Source organism: Scyliorhinus torazame, chromosome 4, assembly GCF_047496885.1.
Source record: "Scyliorhinus torazame isolate Kashiwa2021f chromosome 4, sScyTor2.1, whole genome shotgun sequence".
In the NCBI taxonomy this organism is placed as follows: Eukaryota; Metazoa; Chordata; class Chondrichthyes; order Carcharhiniformes; family Scyliorhinidae; genus Scyliorhinus; species Scyliorhinus torazame.
In genome coordinates, this window is record NC_092710.1 from 286,682,966 (window position 1) to 286,707,137 (window position 24,172).

General features: G+C 47.8%; 1 long non-coding RNA gene across 2 annotated transcripts in view; it reads right to left on the reverse strand.

Annotated features, from left to right (window-relative positions):
* Positions 1 to 24,172, reverse strand: part of LOC140411741 (uncharacterized) — a 203,488-nt gene that overhangs the window by 175,952 nt on the left and 3,364 nt on the right. The window contains exon 1 of one of the 2 annotated variants that reach the window (XR_011940983.1): positions 4,978 to 5,101. The exons of the other annotated variant lie outside the window; for it this stretch is intronic. This is a non-coding gene — a long non-coding RNA (uncharacterized lncRNA). Of the gene's footprint in view, positions 1 to 4,977; positions 5,102 to 24,172 lie in introns of those variants that run through there. 2 annotated transcript variants of the gene reach the window in all.

Below are 24,172 nucleotides of genomic sequence, written 5' to 3' on the forward strand. Positions count from 1 at the left end.
CTTGTGACAATAAAGATGGCTTTATTTATTTAGTTGCTTCACAGCTCCAGGGTCCCAGATTCAATTCTGGCTTGGGTCACTGTCGGTGCAGAGTCTACACGTTCTCCCTGTGTCTGCATCGGTTTCCTCCGAGTGCTCCAGTTTCCTCCCACAATCCAAAGATGTGCAGGTTAGATGGATTGGCCATGATAAATTGCCCTTAGTGTCCCAGAAGGTTGTATGGGGTTACTGGGTTACGGGGATAGGGTGGAGGACGTAAGTGTGGTGGTCTTTCCAAGGGCTGTACAGACATGATGGGCCAAATGGCCTCCTTCTGCACTGCAAATACTATGATTCTATGTCCACTGGTTCTCCTTTGTCTAACTTTCTTGTTACCTCCTCAAAGAACTCTAGCAGATTTGTCAGACGTGACTTACATTTGACGAAGCCGTACTGAGTCAGTCCTATTTTACCATGTACTTCCAAGTGCTCCGTGGTCTCATCTTGAATAACAGACTCCAAAATCTTACCAATGACCGAAGTCAGGCTAACCGGCCTACAATTTCTTGTCTTCTGCCTCCCTCTTCTTAAGCAGCGGTGTTACATTAGCCACTTTCCAGTCCTCTGGGACCCTTCCAGCCTCCAGTGATTCCTGAAAGATCACCACCAATGCCTCCACAAATTCCTCAGCTCTCTCTTTTAGAATCCTGGGCTATAGTCCATCTGGTCCAGGTGATTTATCCACCTTCAGACCTTTCAGTTTCTCCAGAACTTTCTCCTTAGTGATGGCCATTGCATCCACCTCTGCCCCCTGATTCTCCTGGAGCACTGGCACCCCACTGGTGTCTTCCACTGTGAAGACTGATGCAAAGTAACTACTCAGTTCCTCTGCCATTTCTTTGTTTCCTATTATTACTTCTCTAGCCACATTTTCCAGTGGTCCAATGTCTATTTTTGCCTCTCTCTTTCATTTTATATGTTGAAAAAGCTCTTCCTATCTTCTTTTATATTACTAGCTGTCGTGCACTCATTATTTCATCTCCCCCCCCTCCCCTTATTCCATGTTTAGTTGTCCTGTGCTCACTTTTAAAGGCTTCCCAACCTTCAGGCTTTCCACTAATCCTCGCCACATTGTATGCTTTTTCTTTTGCTTTTATGCTGTCCTTGACTTCCCTAGACAGCCATGAATGCCTTGGCCTCCCCTTAGAATGTTTCCTCCTCCTTGGGATGAATTTCTGTGTGCCTCCCGAATAACCACCAAAAACCCCTGCCATTGCTTTTCTACCGTCTTCCCTGCTAGGCTCCTTTTCCAATCAACTCTGGCCAGCTCCTCTCTCATGTCTTTGTAGTTACACTTATTTAATTGTAATACCGTTACATCTGATTGCAGCTTCTCGCTCTCAAACTGCAGGGTAAATTCTATCATATTGTGGTCACTGCATCCTAAGGGTTCCTTCACCTTAAGTTCCCTAACCAAGTCTGCCTTCTTACACACCACCAAATCCAGAATTGCCTGTTCCCTCGTGGCTCTGTCACAAGCTGCTCCAAAAAAACATCTCTTAGGCATTCCACAAATTCCTTTTCTTGGGATCCACTACCAACCTGATTTTCCCAGCCCACCTACATTTTGAAGACTCCCATGATTATGGTGATATTGCCCTTTTTACATGCTTTTTCTATCTCCTGATTTATTTTCTGTCCCACATCCTGACTACTGCTAGGGGGCCTGTACATAACTCTCATCAGGATCTTTTACCTTTACGAATCCTCAACTCTACCCACAGAGATAGTACTGTGTGTAAACATTCAAGCCCTCCATGTGACCCAAAAACACCTGATTTTGTTCGGCTCAAATTCCGTCCAAAATATCAACGTCATCAGCCTGGAAATGAGTTAAAAAAGACAAATCAATGTTATTTAGCATTCGGCATTTGGTATTTGAGAGCTGAAGAAAAGGCACAAGGCTGGAAGCACTCCTCTTAACTTTCATTCTTTAATGCAAAAATGAAATGAAAATCGCTTACTGCCACAAGTAGGCTTCAAATGAAGTTACTGTGAAAAGCCCCTAGTCGCCACATTCCGTGCCTGTTCAGGGAGGCTGGTATGGGAATTGAACCGTCTGCTTTAAAAGCCAGCTCTTTAGCCCTGTGCTAAACCACCCCTTTTAATCACTATCCCTGTGCTCAGCAATTACATCTACCAATTTACCAGGTCATTTTTCACTAAAATCTCAAAATCTAACATTTTGGAGTCGATATTAAATCTTCAATTGACCTAAATTTGCATCAAATTTGATTAATGTGAACACTTGGAAGATTTTGCTTCTTTAGCAGACTGTAAGCACTGAAGTGTGGAGTGTTTAAAAAGAGAGTATTTCACTGCTGACAGTGAGTTATGGTAGTTCTTTCTTGACCATGAAAGACCCATAACTCAGAAGTGTTGCAGCCTCGCGGGAATTGGCATGACATTTTACATATGTGCACAAATAGTGGGAGCTCACAGCGAGATATCCTATCAGCTGTACCAGTTCCTGTTGCGCCCTGGAAAGATTTTATAATTGAATGCTGGAAAACCACACAGTAAATGTTACATGAATTATTCATTTTCATTTTGCGTCATGAGAAATTGTTTGGGGAGCAAAATCTTCCCTAAAAGCCGAACGTTGCTTCTTAAATATCTCCCGTTGTACCATCAAATATTATTGACTGCAGAAAGTATAAAATAGTTTTGTGTAGGGCGGGATTCGCTGTGCTTCTCGGCAGTGGAGGCAGCCTGCCGTTGGCCAGGATTTCCACCCACTGAATCCACCCACTGGTTCGGGAAACCCGTGGAGGGGAGAGTCATTGGTGGGACTAGAAGATCCCGCCGTCATGAAGAGCGGGAAGATCTCGTCCCTGAGAGTTCAGGAAATGTTGGTAGTTGAGAATAAAGGGGTAACTTCACATAATACTGTGTGTAAATCCATCAGTGTAGTTAAGTGTATTGTTGTAGTGTAGTATAATCCTTCTGGTCGTGTTTTCTGTTAATTAATAAATATTCTTTATTAAGTGATCACAAAACAACAAGACTATTCCTTCCTGGCTTGCATACCTTTTCTGATGTTATACCGAATTGAAAATATACACCAACATGAACCGGTGTTCCAAAATACCCTTCTGAGATTTTGGATATCCTTGCATTAACAACGGCGGGTTCTTAAAAAAACTGGGGGGGAACTTTAGCTGGGTTTTGAAAAGCATAATTCCGTGGTTGTAGGGGAACTTATGACTTTTAAATGTAACATAAGTGAGGAAAATATGGAACTTAGTGAGGAATTGCTTAATGTAAATGAAGGTGACTACAACATGACTCTTGCCATGGCTAAGACTTGTTTGGGAGTAGACAATATAACCTTGGAAAGTCTGAAAAGTGCACTTAATGCTCAATAGATGGAATTGGCAAATGCATTACATTTAAGGTTACCTGCAGGGATTAAGACATCTGATGTAATTGAAAGAATAGTGAAGCATTTAAATATACAAGAGTTGTCAAACATATCGGGCGGGGTTCTCTGACACCGGTCCGGGTCGGAGAATCGCCGGGGGGCGGGGGGGCGATTCATGCAATGCCGGTCTGCTGATTCTCCGGTCACCAGAGAATCGGCGGCATTGGCGCCGCTAGTCGGCACGGCACCGGGCAGGGACTGCTCTACAAGGCCCCCCGGCGATTCTCCATGCGGGATGCGCCGAGTGGCCGCCGATATAGGCCGAGTCCCTCCGACGCCGTTCACGTGTGGTCCTACCTGGTGGGACCTCGGCATCCATCCTGCGGGGGGCGGCCTGGTGGTGGGGAGGGGGTTCCGACCCCGGGGGGGGGGGGCCTCCACCGTGGCCTGGCCCGCGATCGGGGCCTACCGATCGGCGGGCCGACTTCTCCTGGTGGGGGCCTCTTTTACTCCGCGCCGGACCCCTTTAGCTCTGCGCCATGTTGCGTCGGGGTTGGCACGGAGAAGGAAAGTAGCGCGCATGCGCGAGTTCGCGCCGGTCGCAGCGCGCATGCGCAGAGCTGTGGCACCCGTTTGACACTGGTATCAGCAGCTGGAGCTGCGTGAGTCGCTAAAGTGCCATGCTGGCCCCTGTAGGGCGCAGGATCGCTGCTCCTGGGGGCCTGTTGACGCCGTCGTAAAACGCGACGGTGTTTTACGACGGTATCAACACTTAGCCTCAGGATCAGAGAATCCCGCCCACCAAGTTCTTCAAAAAGTGAGGAAACTGAATTAGCGAAAATGTAATTACAAATGAAACAATTGGAAATGAAGGAGAAGGATAAAGGGAAAGAAATCAAAATGCAGAAAATTGCTTTGGAGGCAAAGGAAAAAGAGAAAGGAATAATTATGAAGAAATTTGAAATGCAGGAAAAGCAAAAGGAAATGGAAAGTGAGGGAAGAGACACAGAGGGAGCTTTTCAAAGAGAATTGGAAGTGGACAAGTGAGCAATGGCAGAAAGGGAAAAGGAGAAAGGGAGAGCATTTGAACTTAAAATGCTGGGGGTTAAAACAGAGGCACCAGAGCAGGTTAAGGAAGGATATATTTTGAGACATAAACCTAGTGGCGAGATGCTTTATTTATATAGGCACTTCCAGGATTTGATGAAAAGGATGCAGAGGCATTTTTAATTAATTTTAGAAAATAGCGAGACATATGAAATGGTGGAAAGATATTTGGATACTGCTTTTGTGGAATAAACTCTTAGGTAGGGCTAGTGTAATATATGTGTCTTGTCAGAGGATAAGTCTGGGGAGCATGATGCAGTGGAGAAAGCTGTATAGAACGCTAATGAATTAGTACTGGAGGTTTACAGTCAAAAGTCTCCAAATGTAATAAAACTGTCTGGATAGACTTATACTGAATTTCAAATTACAAAGTAATTTTGATAGCTGGGTGAGAGCATTAAAAATAGAAACAACGTATGAGGCTCGTTGTGAAGTAATTCTGTTGGAAGAATTCAACGATTCATTACCTGCAGTGATAAGAACTCATGTTCAGGATTAAAGAGTTAAAACTGTGGAGCAAACTGCTGGTGGGCACGGTTGCACAGTGGTTAGCACAGTTGCTTCACAGCTCCAGGCTTGGGTCACTGTCTGTGTGGAGTCTGCATGTTCTCCTAGTGTCTGCTTGGGTTTCCACCGGGTGTTCCGGTTTTCTCCCACAATCCAAAGATGTGCAGGATAGGTGGATTGGCCATGATAAATTGCCCTTAGCGGGGGTGTGGGCTGATGTAGGGTGCTCTTTCCAAGGACCGGTGCAGACTCGATGGGCTGAATGGCGTCCTTCTGCACTGTAAATTCTATGAAACCACAATGATTGCTGATGACTATGAATTGGCTCATAGCTCAAAGCCTTTTTTTGACACACTTTTAAACCTGAGAAAGACAGTAACTGGGATGGTGCAAGAAAAGACAATCAAGCAAGAGAGGGAATGCTTGAAAATTGAAAGGAGGCTTCACTGCAAAGTGAAAAATATGGTGTTGAGAGAATGAGAGATATGAGAAAATGTGGATGCATCAATTGTAATAAACTGGGCCATACAAACTAATTATGCTGCTTTAAAATGGCAAGCCTGTTGGATTTATTAGTATTAAGAAAATAAATATTAAATCAGAAACTCAAGAACAAGAGAAGCTGGTAGGGTTTGTACACAGAGACGAACAAACAATAGGGGTGAAAATGTGTGCACAATTTGTACAGGGGCAGAATTAACAGCAGTTGGCTGATGTGTTTAAGGATTTTCTATGTGAAGGGAAAGTTGTTTTCATGTTGTTCCAACACCCTGGGCTTGTGGGTGGCCAATTCCAGCCCCATTTGACCCAGAATCACAACACAAGTGAATTAACCAAACAATCTTACTAAAATACCCTTTGACAAAGGGTCATCTGGACTCGAAACGTTAGCTCTTTTATCTCCCTACAGATGCTGCCAGACCTGCTGAGATTATCCAGCATTTTCTCTTTGGTTTCAGATTCCAGCATCCGCAGTGATTTGCTTTTATCCTGTGTTGAACTCACTGCCACTTCTCTTCCAGGAATGCCTACCCTGAAGACGTACTGCTCTTCTCTCCAACAGGATTTCTGTATGTCCCTCCCCCACTATCCACCTTCACTGCTTTCCATTTCTCTCTTAGTGTCGGACAAGGTATTTACTAAGACTCGTTCCCACAGCCATATTTCCTTCCTCAGTGACTGTCTTCGTCTCCGATTTACTCCACGGGGATTTCAACTTAAATTCCACCCTGCATGTAACCTCCAGGATTACAGGTGCCTCCAGGATATACAACAGCTTTGTTTAAAGGGTCATCTGGACTCGAAACGTTATAATGAAATACGAAACACATACAACTGGTTAACTATGATATCATTCCTAACTTACCACTTTAACCTGCCCCCACCCTTTGCACACACATGTGCTCACACACAAGACAGACAAACACAGAGGGGAGGAGAGGGGTTAAAAAATCATAAGTAAAAGGGAAATAGAGATTTTGTTTCAGAAGGTTGTTTCTCGGACCTTACTCCACTTCAAACGTGGCTTTCAGCTCACGGTGTATTACCGTAGATTTATTCAGGTCTTTGTAGTTTCAAAAAGACAGCACTCATAGTCTTCCTGGAGAGAGAGCATGGGCGTCATTCTCCGACCCCCCGCCGGGTCGGAGAATGGCCGTTGGCCGCCGTGAGTCCCGCCCCCGCCAAAGTCTCCAGTACCGGAGATTGGGCGGGGGCGGGAATTGGGCCGCGCCGGTTGGCGGGACCCCCCGCTCAATTCTCCGGCCCGAATGGGCCGAAGTCCCACCCAGAAATTGCCTGTCCCGCCGGCGTAAATCAAAGCTGTTATTTACCGGCGGGACCAGGCGGCGTGGGCGGGCTCCGGGGTCCTGGGGAGGCACGGGGCGATCTGACCCCGGGGGGTGCCCCCACGGTGGCCTGGCCCGCGATCGGGGCCCGCCGATCCGCGGGCGGGCCTGTGCCATGGGGGCACTCTTTCCCTTCCGCCTCCGCCATGGCCTCCACCATGGCGGAGGCGGAAGAGACTCTCCCCATTGCGCATGCGCGGGAAACTGTCGGCAGCCGCTGGCGCTCCCGCGCATGCGCCGCATTTCCGCGCCAGCTGGCAGGGCACCAAATGCCATTTCCGCCAGCTGGCGGGGCAACAAATGCCATTTCCGCCAGCTGGCGGGGCGGAAATCCCTCCGGCGTCGGCCTAGCCCCTCAATGTTGGGGCTCGGCCCCCAAAGATGCGGAGCATTCTGCACCTTTGGGCCGGCAGAATGGCCGTCTGATTGGCGCCGTTTTTGGCGCCAGTCGGCGGACATCGCGCCGTTGGGGGAGAATTTCGCCCCATGTCTCTGTCTTTGTTCACAGTCTGTAATCGATTTCCTGTAGATTCAGTCATTCAGGTTCTCTAACGTTTAAGGAATAAAGCATTCTCAGCCTTTCTGGAGAAAACATGGAGGAGAAAGAGTAGGGCCTTGTCCCTGTGCTTCCAGGAGTCAAACAGAGCTCCTTGGTACTCTGAAAATCATTCCACTGAGATAGGATCAAATCACCACCTCTTACTGGGCAGGGTATGGCATTTTTTCCAATTTAGTGGCCACCAGCCAATCAGCCAAACCAAGTCCCAACCCACCTCTCTCTCTTTCTCATGCTGAAAAGCCTGAAGCTCCTGTTCAAACTAGCAGAGATTAGCAGATTGTTTTATCCTATAACTTCTGAATTCCTCATTCTCTCTGCTACTTGACATAAAGATACATGTCCATTAATCATCCATGGATAAAAAATGATAACAAAAAAATTAAACAGAAGCGAAATAAGGGGGAAAACAGGAAGGACAGTTACAATGTGCACAAATAGAATGAGGAAAGACAGAATTTTTTTTCAGAGATATAGGAATGAATCAATCGTTAATGCTGTGGCTTAAAGATATTATTTGCTCAGAAGGGTTATTGAAGGAAGAGGGTCTGGTTGTCTCGGAGAGACAAAAAAAATCCTCGGTGAAAGTAAACTTGTGAAGTAGCATGAAGTAGGGAGAAGTATTTGTAGGAGTGGTAGAAACATTTCCCATTGCAGGGATTCAATTCATTCCAGGGAATGCATGGGCTGTGTCCTGATTGTGTGGTAATGTCATCACAGGCACAGAAGTTGAGACAAGAAAAGGAGGAGTTAAAAGCACAGTATAAGAAAAGTGAGGTAAGGTTGTCTTTCGTAAGCTGAATGAAGATGGAAAAGATGAATGGAATGAAACAGATGTGTTTAACTCAAAGAGATTGAGAGTACCATAGCAGGGCGATTCCAAATTCTAACAAATGTAGCAAATGGCTTACTCGGAATTGGAGTCTCAGTGTATTCCTGAATGTTATTATGTAAAGGATCGCATAGTAATGGGAAAATGGCATCCCACGCATAATAGTGCAGATGAAAAGTGGGCAGAAATACATCAAATTATATTGCGTCCTGGGTATAGGAAAGAGATTCCGAGGATGAAATTCCATGAAGAGGACATCGAGGATTAAAGAATTCACAAGCAAAGTTACAGAAACAGGTTTACTGGCCAGGACTACATAAAGATGTGGTTAAATTTTGTCAAACGTATCAGACATATCAAATAATAGGGAAACTACAACTGCAATAAAGCAAGCTCCTTTGATCCCTATTCCAGTTTTGAAGAACATTTTACGAGAGTTCTAGGCTGAGATTCTCCTAAATCCCTGCCAAGTGTTGACGCCGGCGTAAACACCGGAGTGGTGTACGCCGGAGTCAATGGGCCTCCTGGCCCAGCAATTCAGCGGTCTTCAGGGGGCTAGCATGGCACCGGAGTGCGGCGTGCTGCTCTGGTGCCGGTGCGGGTTCGTGCATGCGCACGGCGGCCGTCTCAGTGCCGGCGCATGTGCGTGGTTGCCGTCTCCGCACTGGCGTGGAGCAACATGTCAGGAATCTTACAGCGGGCTGCGTAAGCCCCCTCCAGATCATGGCCGCCCGCCGATCCGAAGCCCCCGATCGCGGACCTGGACCCCGTGGAGGCCCCCTCCCGGAGTCAGATCCCCCTGCCCCCCCCTCACCAGGACATCCACAGCGGCTGTGGGTCCGAGCTCCCGCCGGGTGGTACCATGTTGGAACCATGCTGGCGGGACTCGGCGGAATTCAGTGGGAATTCGGCCCGTCGCCCGCGGAGAATCGCAGCGGGGGCCTATTTCAGCAGTCCTTGCGGCGACTGCGCGGGCACGATTGCCGGCGAATCACATCCCAGTGTCGGAGCGGCGTGGTGGGAATTTCCATCACCCCTGCCGATTCTCAGACCCTGTGTGGGGTCGGAGAATCCCGCCCCTAGTTGACTGCATTGCACCACTTTTGAAAACGTTCAGCGGAAATCAATACTTGTAAATTATTATGGATATATCCATTAGATATCCTGAAGCCATACCATAAGAAACGTCATAGCCAAGAGAGAGGTAGAGGATATAACCCAGCTCTTCTCTGGATATAACTTACCATAAGAGATACTATCGGATCAAGGATCAACTTTCATGTCAGGATTATTTAAAGAAGTCATGAAGAGCTTGGAAATAGAACAATGTAAATGATGTGCAAATTATCCAGAGTAACAGAGAGCCTTAGAGAGGTAGCATCAAACTTTGAAAATAACGATGAAAACGTAGAGTTAGGATTATCCTCATGATTGGGACAAAGGGATTCCATTCTTATTATTTGCCATTAGGGATCACTAAATGATTGTTCAATATTTAATCCTTTTAAATTGGTTTTTGGACATGAAGTTACAGGGCCACTGAAATTAATCCAAGAAAAGCAATTGAGTGAGAAATCAGAGATTTGCACTGAGTGCTGAGGTTTGCACTGAGTGCTGAATTTGGGTGCATTTGAGTGCTATAGTGAGAGTTTGGTGACTGAGGGATATTAAGGGTTCATTTCATTTCATTTCACTTCATTTTTCATTTCATTTTAATCTAAAGTCTAGTCTTTCTTTTATTTAGTTAATTAACTTAAAAGTTGCTGTTTGGTTTAGAAAAAGGTGAATTTTCAAACAATCAGCTTTAAACAAAGGTTCTACTTGTAGCTACTTGCAGCTGGAGCTTGTTGATTAGTCAATTGGATTAGGCCAGTTTTCAGAGGCTAGAGTCACAGTATAAAGGTGAGCCAGCTACAGTGCTGGGTTTTAGCGAATGGAGATAACCTATTGTAATGGTGCCGAAATCAGATGGCACACAAACGTTAGATTCTCCATTTGGGAGGCTGTGTTCTCCAGCCGGACTAGAATTTCAATCGGTTTACGATCTGCTTGGGAGCGCAAACCATCAACCAATTCAGTGTTCAGCGCCATACAAATTTATGCATGTCATGGAATAAGAGAGATTCCCAGGGAATCCTGCTATTGGGCCACCATCTTGGGATAGCAAGGTCCTGTGGATGACCACCCCCTTATTGCACTGCAAATTAGCTGGAAACCCTACCAGCCCCCTCTCCCCCCCCCCCCCACCCTGGGGACCCCTGCAATAGGGAGACCCCCCACAGGGAACACTGTAATGGGGAGAGCCCCCCCCCCACAGGGATCCCTGTAATAGAGCGAACCCGGTAGGGACTCATGTAATCGGGGGACCCCTACAGGAACCGATGTAATAGGTGAACACCCCGCGCCACAGGGATGCTTGCGTGAAATGTCCCTTGGCCTACTGCGAGGGATCCCCTTTCCAAAGGAACCTCAGAAATTAGACCCATACCTGGAACATAGAGAGCAGTCCAGACAGGGGCAGTGAGAAGAGAGGTAAGTGCTGTGAAATCACATACCAGAGTGATTGGAATGCACTTAGTGCTTGGAAAGCACTTACCTCTCTTTGATGTGTTCAATGTTTACAAACATTGGGGGTTTCACCACAGGCCACTGAACTGTGAAGAGGGATGAATGAATCAAAGCTGCAGATGGTGTGTAGAAGCTGTCAATTGCAGACTACTGCTAGAAATCTGTGAACAGCTTGCATCTAATGAATCTGTGAGAACCATAGAATTTCATAGAATTTACAGTGCAGAAGGAGGCCATTCGGCCCATCGAGTCTGCACCGGCTCTTGAAAAGAGCACCCTACCCAAGGTCAACACCGCCACCCTATCCCCATAACCCAGTAACCCCACCCAACACGAAGGGAAATTTTGGACACTAAGGGCAATTTATCATGGCCAATCCACCTAACCTGCACATCTTTGGACTGTGGGAGGAAACCGGAGCACCCGGAGGAAACCCACGCAGACACGGGGAGGATGTGCAGACTCCGCACAGACAGTGACCCAAGCTGGAATCGAACCTGGGACCCTGGAGCTGTGAAGCAATTGTGCTATCCACAAGGCTACCGTGCCGCCCCAGGCGCAGGTCGCAGCTGCTCTGCTTCCAGGAATGGACACATGATTCTGCAAAGTAAGTGTTACAACTGTAATTCTTCTCACTGTCCTTGTCTGGACTGCTCTAGGTTCCAGACATTTCTGGGAGGGGGAGTGGGTCTGTGTGTGTGTGTTTGGGGGGGGGGGTCTGTGGGGCAGGGTCCATTTAGGCAGGGGGTCCCTGTGGGGTGATCCCTTTAGGCAGGGGTACCTGTGGGGATGTTTCCCCTCTTACATGGGTTCCCAGGGGTCCCCCTATTACAGTGATCCCTAGCAGAGGTCCCCCTGTTACATGGGTCCTGGGAAGGTGTAGAAGGTGAGGTCTGGCAGAGGAAGCGTGGGCGGGCTGTGCATTGTTGGGGGTGGTCCTCGGATGGGCTCAGATGGTCTCTACATGCATGACCTTGGCGTGGTGGATGTCATGATTCTGCATCCCATCGGGGAACGGATTCCGGGTGTCCCAAGATGGAGAATCCCGCCCAAAGACTTTGTGGGACTACAGCAAAGTCACCAAGGTGGATTTGTTTTCTATACCAAATTTGGAAGATTGAATTGAAAGTGTGGGACAGACTAAAGTCATCACAAGTATAGACTTGCGAAAGGAATATTGGCAAGTACAATCTCAGCATCCGTGATGCCAAATGGACTTTAGCAAATTAAAGTTATGTCTTCGGGATGAAGAACACAGTCGAAAGATTTCAGAGATTAACGAATAAAGTTACTCAGGGATATTGTTAATTTAGTGTTGTTTAGTAAAGTTGGGAAGAACATCTGAAACACCTAAAAGTACTGTTTGAATGGATAAAAGAAGCTGGTCTAGAGATTAATTTAGTATGGTGGCACAGTGGTTAGCACTGCTGTCTCGCAGCACCTGTGACTCGGGTTCAATTCTGCCCTTGGGTGACTGTCTGTGTGGAGTGTCCACTTTCGCCCTGTATCTGCATGAGTTTCCTCCAGGTGCTCCAGTTTCCTCCCACAATCCAAAGATCTGGGGGTAAATTCTCTGCCTCCACAGTTGTGTGTTTCTCGACTATGCGTCATCACCGACAGTGGGATTCCCAGTTCCCGTCACCAGCCAATGGGATTTTCCATTGTGGACACCACCACACTGCCGGTAAACCTGCTGGCAGAGAATTCACCCCGTGCAGCTTAGGTGGCTTGGCCATGCTAAATTGCCCCTTAGTGTCGAAAGATGTGCAGGTTATGTGGGATTATGGGGATTGGGCAATGGATTGGGACAAGGTAGGGTGCTCTTTCAGAGCTTGGTTCAGATTCAGTAGGCTGAATAGCCTCCTTCTGCACTGTAGGGGTTCTATGGTTCTAAAAAGTGAACTTTCTAAAGTTTAAGTTTAGTTTTTAGGATATATGTCATGGTCAGATGGCTCCAAGAGATGTGAAAATATAGACCGTTCAGCTTTTTCCAGAACCTGCAACAAGAAAAGAGATTTTAAGATTTCTGTGAATGGATGAATTTTATCCTAAGTTTGTGCTGAACATTTGCTGTGGGTACCACCACTGACAAAACTCTTGAAGAATAACAGAAATTTAGTTTCAAAACTGTATTCTAACATTTGAAATGAAAAATGAAATGAAATTAAATGAAATTAAAAGCTGTGTTGACAACAGCATCAGTTTAAACTGGCTGTGAATGCTAGTGACGTTGGTACGGGGGCTGTGTTGTTACAGGCAGGTGAACCTGAAATTGAGAAGCCTGTTGGGTATTTCTCAAGGAAATTAAATCCTTATCAACAGAAGCATTCTACAATTGAAAATGGGACTTTAAATTTGGTATTGGCATTACAACATGTTGAGGTTTATGTTACCAGTATATATGTTACAGACCATGGGCGGGATTCACGCAACGGGGGGCCGCGATTCACGCAATGCCCCTCTGACGCCGCTCCGCCGGAGAATCGGCGGCATTGGTGCTGACGCGGTTCGCACGGCGCTGGTTGGGGGCCGCTCTACACGCGCCCCCCCCTGTGATTCTCCGCGTGCGTTGGGCTGAGTGGCCGCCGAGATAGGCCGAGTCCTGCCAGCACCGTTCAAGTGTGGTCCTACCCAGCGAGACCTTGCCGTTCATCCTGCGGGGGGTGGCCCGGTGGGGGCGGGGGCATCCGACCCCAGGGGGGAGGCCTCCTCAATGGCCTGGCCCGCAATCGGGGCCTACCAATCGGCGGGCCGGCTTCTCCTGGTGGGGGCCTATTTTACTCTGCGCCTGGCCCCTGTAGCTCTCCACCATGTTGCTTCGGGGCCAGCGCGGAGAAGGCAACTAGCACGCATGCACGAGTTCGCACCGGTCATAACGCGCATGCGTGAATTTGCACCGGCCGCAGTGCGCATGCACAGACCCGCAGCGCCAGATTGACACCGGTATCAGCAGTTGGAGCTGCGTGAGTCGTTCCAGTGCCGTGCTGGCCCCGTGAGGCGCAGGATTGCTGATCCTGGGGGCCTGTTGATGCCGTCGTAAAACGCGATGGCGTTAAGACGGCGTCAATACTTAGCCTCAGGATTAGAGAATCCCGCCCCATATTTCCCTAAAATTTCAAAATCGGAATACCAGGTTATTTAGATGGTGACTGTTACTACAATCATTTAATTTAAAAATCATTCAGGTGGCTGGGAGAGAAAACATTATTGCTGATGCATTGTCACAACTGTAAAAGAGACTGTTGGGAACCCTGTGTGTAAATACTTTGGGGTATATTTTATGCATGTTTTAAATCTTTGTAATGATCGATAAAATACAACTGATATGAAATGGTTGAGAAATTAAATTTATAGAACCACAGAATCATAGCATCCCTACAGTGCAGAAGGATGCTATTTGGCCCCTTGGGTCTGCACCGACTCTTGGGAACAGCACCCTACTTCGACCCACGTCCGCACGCCATCCCCATAACCCACCAGAGGTTTGTACACTAACTGGCAATTTAACATGGCCAATTCACCCAACCTGCACATCTTTGGACTGTGGGAGGAAACCGGAGCACCCGGAGGCAACTCACGCAGACACGGGGAGAACATGCAAACTCCACAGCCAATCACCCAAGGCTGGAATTGAACCTGGGTCTCTGGAGCTGCATGGTAGCAGTGATAACTACCATGCCACTGTGCAGCCCCTGTGTTTAATTTGTCTTTATAATTGAGGGGCTGGATTCACCGATTTAAAGACTAAGTGTTGATGCCGGCTTTTAACGCCTGAAAAACCGGTTCCAAAGCTTCACCGATCCTCCATCTGGTGGGGGGCTGCAGGCACGCAGCATAAAGCCCATTACGTGCGAATAAGGCCAGAGAATTGCCAGGTCCATGGCATTGCATGCGCACGCCGGCAGCGACCACTCGTTGCATCATCGCGCCGGCCGCACCCGGACCCGGCGTGCCAAAAACTGACCCCATTTGACCAGGCTCGGCCCCCCCCCCCTCCCGGACCATCCCCCAGCAGCCCATGCCAAAGTCCTCCTTCTGCCGTGGAACGGCACCTGCCCAATTGTGGCGCCGCTGGACTCAGTCCGCAGCCGCCACGCCGGGTTCACGAAAATAAAAAGGAAAAGTGCTCCACGCCGTTAAGAACTCGGCCCGTCGGTTCTGGGGCCGTCCCAAAGGCGTGCAAGGTGACAGAGCATTGCAAAAGCGGCATCACCCCCGATTCCGGGGCAAACGGTGATTCTCTGGCCGATCGCCGAATGCGAATTCGGTGTCGGCAGTCTCAGAATCCCACCCATGATGTTTCATTTGAATAAAAAGGGAAGGTGTTGAGAAATGGGGAAAATTAAGATCAAAAAATTAAATTGAGATAAAAGGGGAGCTGTCTGAAGTAGGTTTTGATATGCAAATTAGCATACCAGTGAGAAAAGCAAATGATGTGACTAGGGGAAAACAATGGGGTACAGAAGAGGTAACTTCAAACTGGAGAGATAAGGATATTGGCACTTATTGTACTTAGGGTACAAAGGTGGGTAACATCAAAGGGAACAAATGATATATATCCATCGCACAAGAACTGGAGGAAGGGATACAGTCGAGGCAGCTATCAGCACAATACATCCAACTGCAGAAAACAATCGCCGCTGAAAACAAGTTATTCCTAAAAGGGCAGCCAATTAAAATCAAAAAACTCGAACTGAGAAGATCTTTGCTGAAACTGAAGATGATTTTCCCAAACATGAACAAATAACCTGTGAATTGAATTATCTGATGGGTTTAGCTCATACAGTTATATGCTATTGGGTGTTGTCTGGGAACAAGGGGTGTCTCAGAGTTCAGCTTGTGTAGATATTTGGGAATAAATGGGTAACTTCATGTAATTATCTGTTTGCATATAGCCATCAGCGTACATGCTGTCCCTCATCCAAAGTGTGAGTTACTCTGACCCTGGCATCTTGTACACCCCTTTCCTACATTGTCTCTTTCCCTTCCCCAACATCCTGATCGGTGCCTGTGACTTCAGGGGCGTCATTCTCCGACCCCCCGCCGGGTCGGAGAATGGCCGTTGGCCGCCGTGAATCCCGCCCCAGCCCCCGCCGAAGTCTCCGCTCCCGGAGATTGGGCGGGGGCGGGAATCCGGCCGCGCCGGTTGGCGGGACCCCCCGCTGGATTCTCCGGCCCGGATGGGCCGAAGTCCCGCCCAGGGATTGCCTGTCCCGCCGGCGTAAATCAAATCTGGTATTTACCGGCGGGACCAGGCGGCGTGGGCGGGCTCCGGGGTCCTGGGGGGGGGGCGCGGGGCGATCTGACCCCGGGGGGTGCCCCCACGGTGGCCTGGCCCACGATCGGGGCCCACCGATCCGCGAGCGGGCCTGTGCCGTGGGGGCACTCTTTCCCTTCCGCCTCCGCCACGACCTCCACCATGGCGGAGGCGGAAGAGACTCTCCCCACTGCGCATGCGCGGGAAACTGACAGCGGCCGCTGACGCTCCCGCGCATGCGCTGGGAAACTGACAGCGGCCGCTGACGCTCCCGCGCATGCGCCGCATTTCCGCGCCAGCTGGCGGGGAAACAAACGCCATTTCCGCCAGCTGGCGGGGCGGAAATCCCTCCGGCGTCGGCCTAGCCCCTCAATGTTGGGGCTAGGCCGCCAAAGATGCGGAGCCTTCCGCACCTTTGGGCCGGCGCGATGCCCGTCTGATTGGCGCCAGTCGGCGGGCATCCCGCCGTTGGGGGAGAATTTCGCCCCAGCTATCCAGGCGCAATGCTTTAAACTACCTGCTCTTTCTACCTGCCACTTTTCCTTTAAGATTTTCCTTAAAGCCCACCGTTTTCATCAAGCATTTAGTCAGTCCTCTGTGAATTACCTTTGTATGCATGTCTCGGATGAAAGACGCTGTATTAATGAAAGCTATTGCTAGATTTCTGTTCTGTTTTTTAGATAACTATAATTATACGGATAATTGATTCCATTATTTTTTCCAGTATCAAGATAACAATCATGGGTTTGTTCTGGTCTGAATTCATATGTATGCTGAGAAACATCCAGCCTTACCTCTCTTAACTTCATTGTCATGTTAAGCTGCTTCCCCAATATCAATTTGTGGATGAGTTGAAAACTCCTCCACTTAAACATAATGAAGAATAAAACTATTGTTTTCAGCTTCTGCCAAACACTCTACGACCAGAATTTTATATTCCCCCAGGTGGATTTTGAGGAGGAGGATGGGTGTGAGATTACATGGGCGAGATTGTCCGGGATCCTGCCTGCGTAGGCATGGATGTAATTTTCCTGTGAAGTGGACAAGGTCTTGGACAGGAAACACTCACTTGTCTCTATTAAGGTCCTGAAGTGGCCACTTAATGGCCTTTTCCCACCCAGACTCTGTTTTTCAGCTGGCAGGCGCCAGATAACTCAGGGTAGTAAATAGAAAATGTTTACATTCTCCATCTCGGGCAGGAAGGTCTGGGGGGTGGGGGAGGGGGAGGGGGGTGGCGCCTCCATCAGAAGCCCCCTTCTAACTGGGGACATCCTCCCTTCACAGGCTGGGTACCTCCAGACCTTTCTCCCTCGCCAGCCTATCCCACGATGCCACAATCGCAACCCGCCACCCCCCCCCCCCCCCCTACCCACCCCTCTCAGGACCCCTGCCATTTACCTTCTTATTGGCTCCCTGCACTTAGCCCCAGGCACAGAATTGCAGTGCCTCCTCTGGCCACTGCAACCTCGTGCCTGGATGAGCTGGAGAGCAGATTGGTGGACAAATCCAGAGGTGGGACTTCCTTCCAAGAGCAGACAGAAGTCTCATTTGCTGAAAATCAACGTTTAATTGAGCGTAAAATGGTAGCAGGCCTGTCGAAGCCAGCAGCGGTGCGTTCCCCACCAACACTCCAGATAGCGGGGTCGAGCCCCTGTCTTTCGTACAATTCAGTCCTATAACCTTGCAACTTTCTCCCAGTCTGCTCAGAAGGTGTACAATATTGCTGCTTTATCAGACTCAGAGCTGAACGTCAAATTGCTCAGCCTAACTATCAAAAAAACTGGTTAACATCACCTCCTAAACTTACTTACTCACATCTGTCATAGGCTGCCTCTCAGCCTCAGTATTGTTTGTGTCATGACTTGAAGGCGGTAAGAACAATGGGTTCCAAGTATTGGGCAATTTAAGGGTTAAAATACTGGGGTTAGAGTGTGTGTGACTGAAGTGGTCATGCTTTTTTCATAATAATTCTGTTTTGCAAGGCCTGGGTGTTTATGAGCCAGAAGGTAAAATTGACAAAGGAGTGTGTTTTTCAGTCTGGAGTAATGGACTGTGGTTTGACTGGGAACATCCCTACGGAGCCAATGTGCTTTGCAGCCTGCAGAGATAATTTGTGTTTCAGCTTGGGGAGATGAGGGCATTGCTAACTGGAGCCAAGGAATGAAGAGAGACATTTTGAGCAGCTTTAGAGAGGAAGGTTTTGGAGATAGTAGGGCAGAGAGGCAGATTTTGTGGTAAAATCTGGAGAGTGGAGTTGAATTCTGATCTGCCTGATGCTGAGTCCACAATTCTCCCACAGTAAGATAGATTGAGAGCTGTTTATTTATTTTCTTGTTGTTTAATGGGGAATTGCGTCGTAGTGTTTAAGGTGTAAATTTTAAACTGTCCTTTTCGGGTGTGAAGTTAAGAAGTTTAATGTTGTAGTTATAATAAAGTTTTGCTTCAAAACATAACCAAGCACTATTTCTTCATGCAATCACTCCTGGAGCGAATCATTCTTTCCTCACAGTCTTTTAAATAAACTAAAATATTGAGGTTTCGGTCCAGTATCCAAGCCACTATTGGGGTCTGGTCTGGGATCGTAATACTTGACCATTAGCTACTGCTGCATTTGAACGAAAATCCTCATCCTCTTTTGCCTGTCTCCCTCTATGGACTTTCTTGTTCCATGTTTCCAAATCTGTCTGTCACCTTTTGCTCCTCTTCTATCTGGCCTTCTGTAATGTTAAAGGTTCTGGGAAGGTAAGTGGTGAAAAAGTGTTTTCACCATTTGGCGATTAATAACAAGAGCCCCCAAAGCCCCTCCTGTCTTCAAATCCACCTGAAGGGCAGCGTAAAATCCACTTTCCCAATTATTATTCAAGCAACAGATGGTGAATGTTAAAAGATTTTTTTTCATGTAAACAATTGTTGAATCATGACTGCATTAACAAAACTGCATATTTAGGTCAAGAATATATCAATTAAAATTGAATTGGATAAATATTGGAAAGAGATGAATATTAATAAAAGTAGTGGGGCAGAGAAGGAATATGCGAGAGAAGTAAAGATCTCCAGTCAAGGAATGAATGGCCACATTGGGTTGATGGTTCTACGTTTTGTAACTCTCTTTCTAAACCACCTGATGTTTTGCTTACATTTTAATCCCTCTTCTTCAAAAATAAATAACAAGCATGCACTTGCCACAAACACTTGCATTGTTTGATATTCGCTTGGCCTTTGACAAGGCCAGGTAGCAATATTTTTCCATGACTGGAAGTTGAGCTCCTTATTAACAGAGATTCAGTTAATATAGTGACATGGAAGGGGAAACAATTCCACCTTCTCAAAGGGAAACAATTGGACAGTAAATTTCTCTGTTGCCCTCCATCAATACCCTGCTCATTATTGCAAAGCATTTTGTTGACAGATCAGGGGAATAGTAGATATGTCCCTACCCAGAGATGGCTGCATGAGCACAATTCAATTGCATCGCTCACTTAACTAAAAAAAAAAGATTGCTTCCTCACAATATAGAACCTCTACAGTAATGCATTTTGGAAGGTCTAATACAGGTAGGGAATATACTGTGAATGGTAGAACCCTCAAGAGTATTGACAGTCAGAGAGATCTAGGTGTACAGGTCCACAGCTCACTGAAAGGGGCAACACAGATGGAGAACAGTACGAAGTCTTACAACACCAGGTTAAAGTCCAACAGGTTTGTTTCGATGTCACTAGCTTTCGGAGCGCTGCTCCTTCCTCACGATTCACCTGAGGAAGGAGCAGCGCTCCGAAAGCTGGTGACATCGAAACAAGCCTGTTGGACTTTAACCTGGTGTTGTAAGACTTCGTACTGTGCTCACCCCAGTCCAACGCCGGCATCTCCACATCACAGATGGAGAAGATAGTCAAGAAGGCATATGGCATCCTTGCCTTCATTGGCCGTGGCATTGAGTATAAAAATTGGCAAGTCACGTTGCAGCTGTATAGAACCTTAGTTAGGCCACACTTGGAATATAGTGTTCAATTCTGGTCATCACACTACCAGAAGGATGTGTAGACTTTACAGAGGGTGCAGAAGAGATTTACCAGGATGTTGCCTGGTATGGAGGGCATTAGCTATGAGGAGAGGTGAATAAACTCGGTTTGCTCTCACTGGAATGATGGAGGTTGAGGGGCGACCTGATAGAGGTCTACAAAATTCTGAAGGACATAGACAGGGTGGATAGTCAGAGACTTTTTCCCAGGATAGAGGGTCAATTATTAGGGGGCATCGGTTTAAGGTGCGAGTGACAAGGTTGAGAGGAGATGTGCGAGGCAAGTTTTTTACACAGAGGGTAGTGGGTGCCTTGAACTCGCTGCCGGAGGAGGTGGTGGGAGCAGGGACGATAGTGACGTTTAAGGGGCATCTTGAAAATACATGAATAGGATGGTAATAGAGGGAAATGGACCCCGGAAGTGTGGAAGATTTTAGTTTAGACGGGCAGCATGGTCGGTGGCGGCTTGGAAGGCCGAAGGGCCTGTTCCTGTGCTGTACTTTTCTTTGTTCTTTGTTCTTTCTAGTGCAGAAGGCGACCACTCAGCCCATCGGATTTACACCAACCCTCTGAAAGAGCACCCTACCTGAGCTCACTACCCCGCCCTATCCCTGTAACCGGAGGCAATATTTGGGCACTAAGGGGGAACTTAGTATGGCAAATCCACCTAACCTGCACATCTTTGGAGGAAAGTGGAGCACCCGGAGAAAACCCATGCACACACGGGGAGAACGTGCAAACTCCACACATCACCCTAGGTTGGAATTGAACTCGGGTTCCTGGCGCTGTGAGACAGCAGTGCTAACCACAGTGCCCAGTTGCAGTAAGAAGTCTTACAACACCAGGTTAAGTCCAACAGGTTTGTTTGGAATCACTAGCTTTTGGAGAGCAGCTCCTTCATCAGTTGAACCAGACTCACCAGGGGAAGGAGTAGCGCTCCGAAAGCCAGTGATTCCAAACAAACCTGTTGGACTTTAACCTGGTGTTGTAAAACGTCTTACTGTGCCCACCTCAGTCCAACGCCGGCATCTCCACACCCTGTTTCAGTGGCACTGCATGAAGGAAGGCACGGCCCAGTTATTCTGTGTGCAAATCACAATAATTGGCAAACTTACTTGGCATAAGATATTGAAGTGTGTCAGTGAGTGTTGTGCAATGTGCCTGTCATGTTTGAAAAACTGACAGTGTGTGCAACCTTACACGGTGTGAATCAGCACACGGGTTTAGTATCCTGTCTCAGTGTGATCCTGCATGCATTTTCCAGTCACCCTGATCCTGTGACCAGTTTTGGGACCTCACATTTGGGGCTGACCTTGTAAATTTCAACATAGGCTTTGTGGCTTAGTAATGAACAGACCTGGTTGTGAATCACAAAGAGGGTCTAATGGATTGAATTATTCTTGTATCTCAGTGAAGCCTGCAGGGGGCACTACACTGAGAACTTTAAGCCTCCTGCTTCATATTCGTGTTTCATTGGTGGCGTTAGCCGCTGGGTCACCAGACAAGGTTCTTTGTCCAACAGCACTGTTACGTTGGCTCCTGTGTCTAATTTATAATCTGTTAAATGATCATTAACTGAAATTTCTGCATTCCAAAGTGAGAAACCAAGATCCAAGATCTTTGGCCTCACCCAAAAGCATCTCCATCTCGTAGATGACCTTTGTACCTTCTGTGCATTTCATAACTTTTGCCCTGTACAGTTTGCCATAGTGTCCAATCCTGTTGCATTGAAAACATTGCGCTGAAATTGCCTGACATTGACCTCATCAGTGAGGGAGCTTTTCTCCAGAGCTTTGGCATGGTCACTCTGCTGGCTGGTTTGGGTATTACTTTTCCTGTCCTGGAGTGTCTGGGCGGGATTCTCCGACCTCCCGCCGGGTCGGAGAATCCCCGGGTGGCGGATAGAATCCCGCTCCGCCGCCCCGACGCGGCTGCCGTATTCTCCGGTGCCGGTTTTCGTGCTGGGGCACGGTTCACGCCACGCCTGTCGGGAGCTGTTGGCAGCAGCCCCCCGGCAATTCTCCAGTACCCGATGGGCCTAGTGGCCGTTCATTTCTGGCCAGACCCGCCGGTGTAGATTAGACATGGTCCCACACGGCGGGACCTGGCAGGTAAATCGGTTGGGGCGGTCCTCGGGGGAGAGCGGGGGGATCCGACCCTGGGGGAGGGGGGAGGGGGGCACCACGGTGGCCTAGTCCACAATCGGGGCCCACTGATTTGCGGGAGGGTCTGTACACCTCTTCCTTCCGCGCCAGCCCTGTAGAGCTCCGCCATGGCCGGCATGGAGAAGACAACCCCCTGTGCCAGAATACGCCTGCCGGTCTGCGCATGCGCGGAACCACGCCAGCGGTTCCGCGCATGCGCGAAATCACTCTGGCCCTTCGGTGCATGCACTATCTCGTGCAGTCCCATCCCCGTCCACCTAGCCTCCGGAAGTGCGGAGAATTGACACCGGAGTGGTTCGCACCGGTTTTCCCGCCGGTGTGGGGATTTAGTCCCGTGAAGGGAGAATCCTGCCCTCTGTGTCTTTGTTGCTTAACTAGTTGAACTCTGGTTTTTTTCCATGCTGATCACAGTCCTAACTGTCTAACTACCTGGATTGCACTTTCCAAGATTAGATCTTCCTTTGCCTCAATGAAGTCTGATAAATTCAGATGTTGTCTTGCCATTCTGTACAGCGCATTGATGAATGAAACAACAGGCTCTCTTGGGTGCTGGACTTGCTTGATAAATTTAGATTTTTTGATTTTGTTATTGCTTCTTAGATGAAAATAATGTTAAGTTAATCTAGTACTTCTTCCAATTTAGCAGATGGTTCCTTGTCCTGCAATAATGTCATCTGCAATTGGGCATACCAAGTCGAGTCTGGTGTTAACTTGCTCTGCTCCTAACTTTTTGTCTAGGCCTGAAGCTGTATCGTGCAAATTCTTTCCTCTAATGTCCCCAAAATGTGTGGCACGGTGGCACAGTGGTTAGTACGGATGACTCACAGTGCCAGAGACCCAGGCTCAATTCTGGCCTTGGATGACTGTCTGTGTGGAGTTTGCACATTCTCCCCATGTCTGCATGGGTTTCCTCCAGGTGCTCCGAGTTCCTCCCATAGTGTAAAGATGTGGAGGTTAGGTGGATTGGCCATGTTAATTGCCCCTCAGTATCCAGAGATGTGCAGGTTAGGTTATTGGATTACGGAGATAGGGCGGGTGGAGTGGGCGTAGATAGAATGCTCTTTCGAAGGGTTAGTGCAGACATGATGGGCCGAATGGCCTCGTTCTGCATTGTCGGGATTCTAAGATTCTGTGTGACTGATCTGAGCCTTGGATTAGTCCACAGTAATTTGGAAGTACGGTGTTCTGATCCATTGTTAAATGTTTATGAGTAGGATCTGCTTTAAGAGTGTTTAGGATTTCAAGATGGCATCACCGTTCACTTGGAGACAAAGAGATTTCCCATGTTTGCTGGTTTTTGCCAGGCTCAGCTACACTTTCTGTCACACTCAGCTTGAAACATAAATTTCAACAATGGCTGCCTAGATCGATTATCTGCAGAATTCTCTTGCTCAGCATTTTACTTGAAACTTGCCAATTTGTCGAATCCTGCCTTTTGCTTTCTCTCAGCTGGGTTTAGGAGTTGCGATTCTCCCAGATTTTTAAATTAATTACTTTTTCTGTTTTAGATTGAGTACGATGCGGGAAACGGGTTTCAGCAGCAGAGTTTTTCAAGCTGCTCCTCTGACTCGGAATTATTTGAAGATTGTTCAGGACTTGCTGCGACCTGGAATTTTAACACATTTAGTTCATCCCTGCTTGGACTGCTGGTTCTGCACTCTGGGATTTGAAAGTGGAGTTCCAAAGGAGATTCAATGTAGTCTCCTGCTGCAGTAAGGAATTTTAAGTTTCTGCTTTCAGGGTCCAGGTTTTTCTTTGGAACTTTAACCTGGTGAGTTTTCCTCTGCTCCTTATTCTGCAGTTTCTTTCATTTTCAGTCTTTTGGCATTTTAGTTTTTCTTTGCATTTTCTATGATGCCTTGTTTTATTCCATATATATAGATACATATAGAAGCTAGGAACAGGAGGAGGC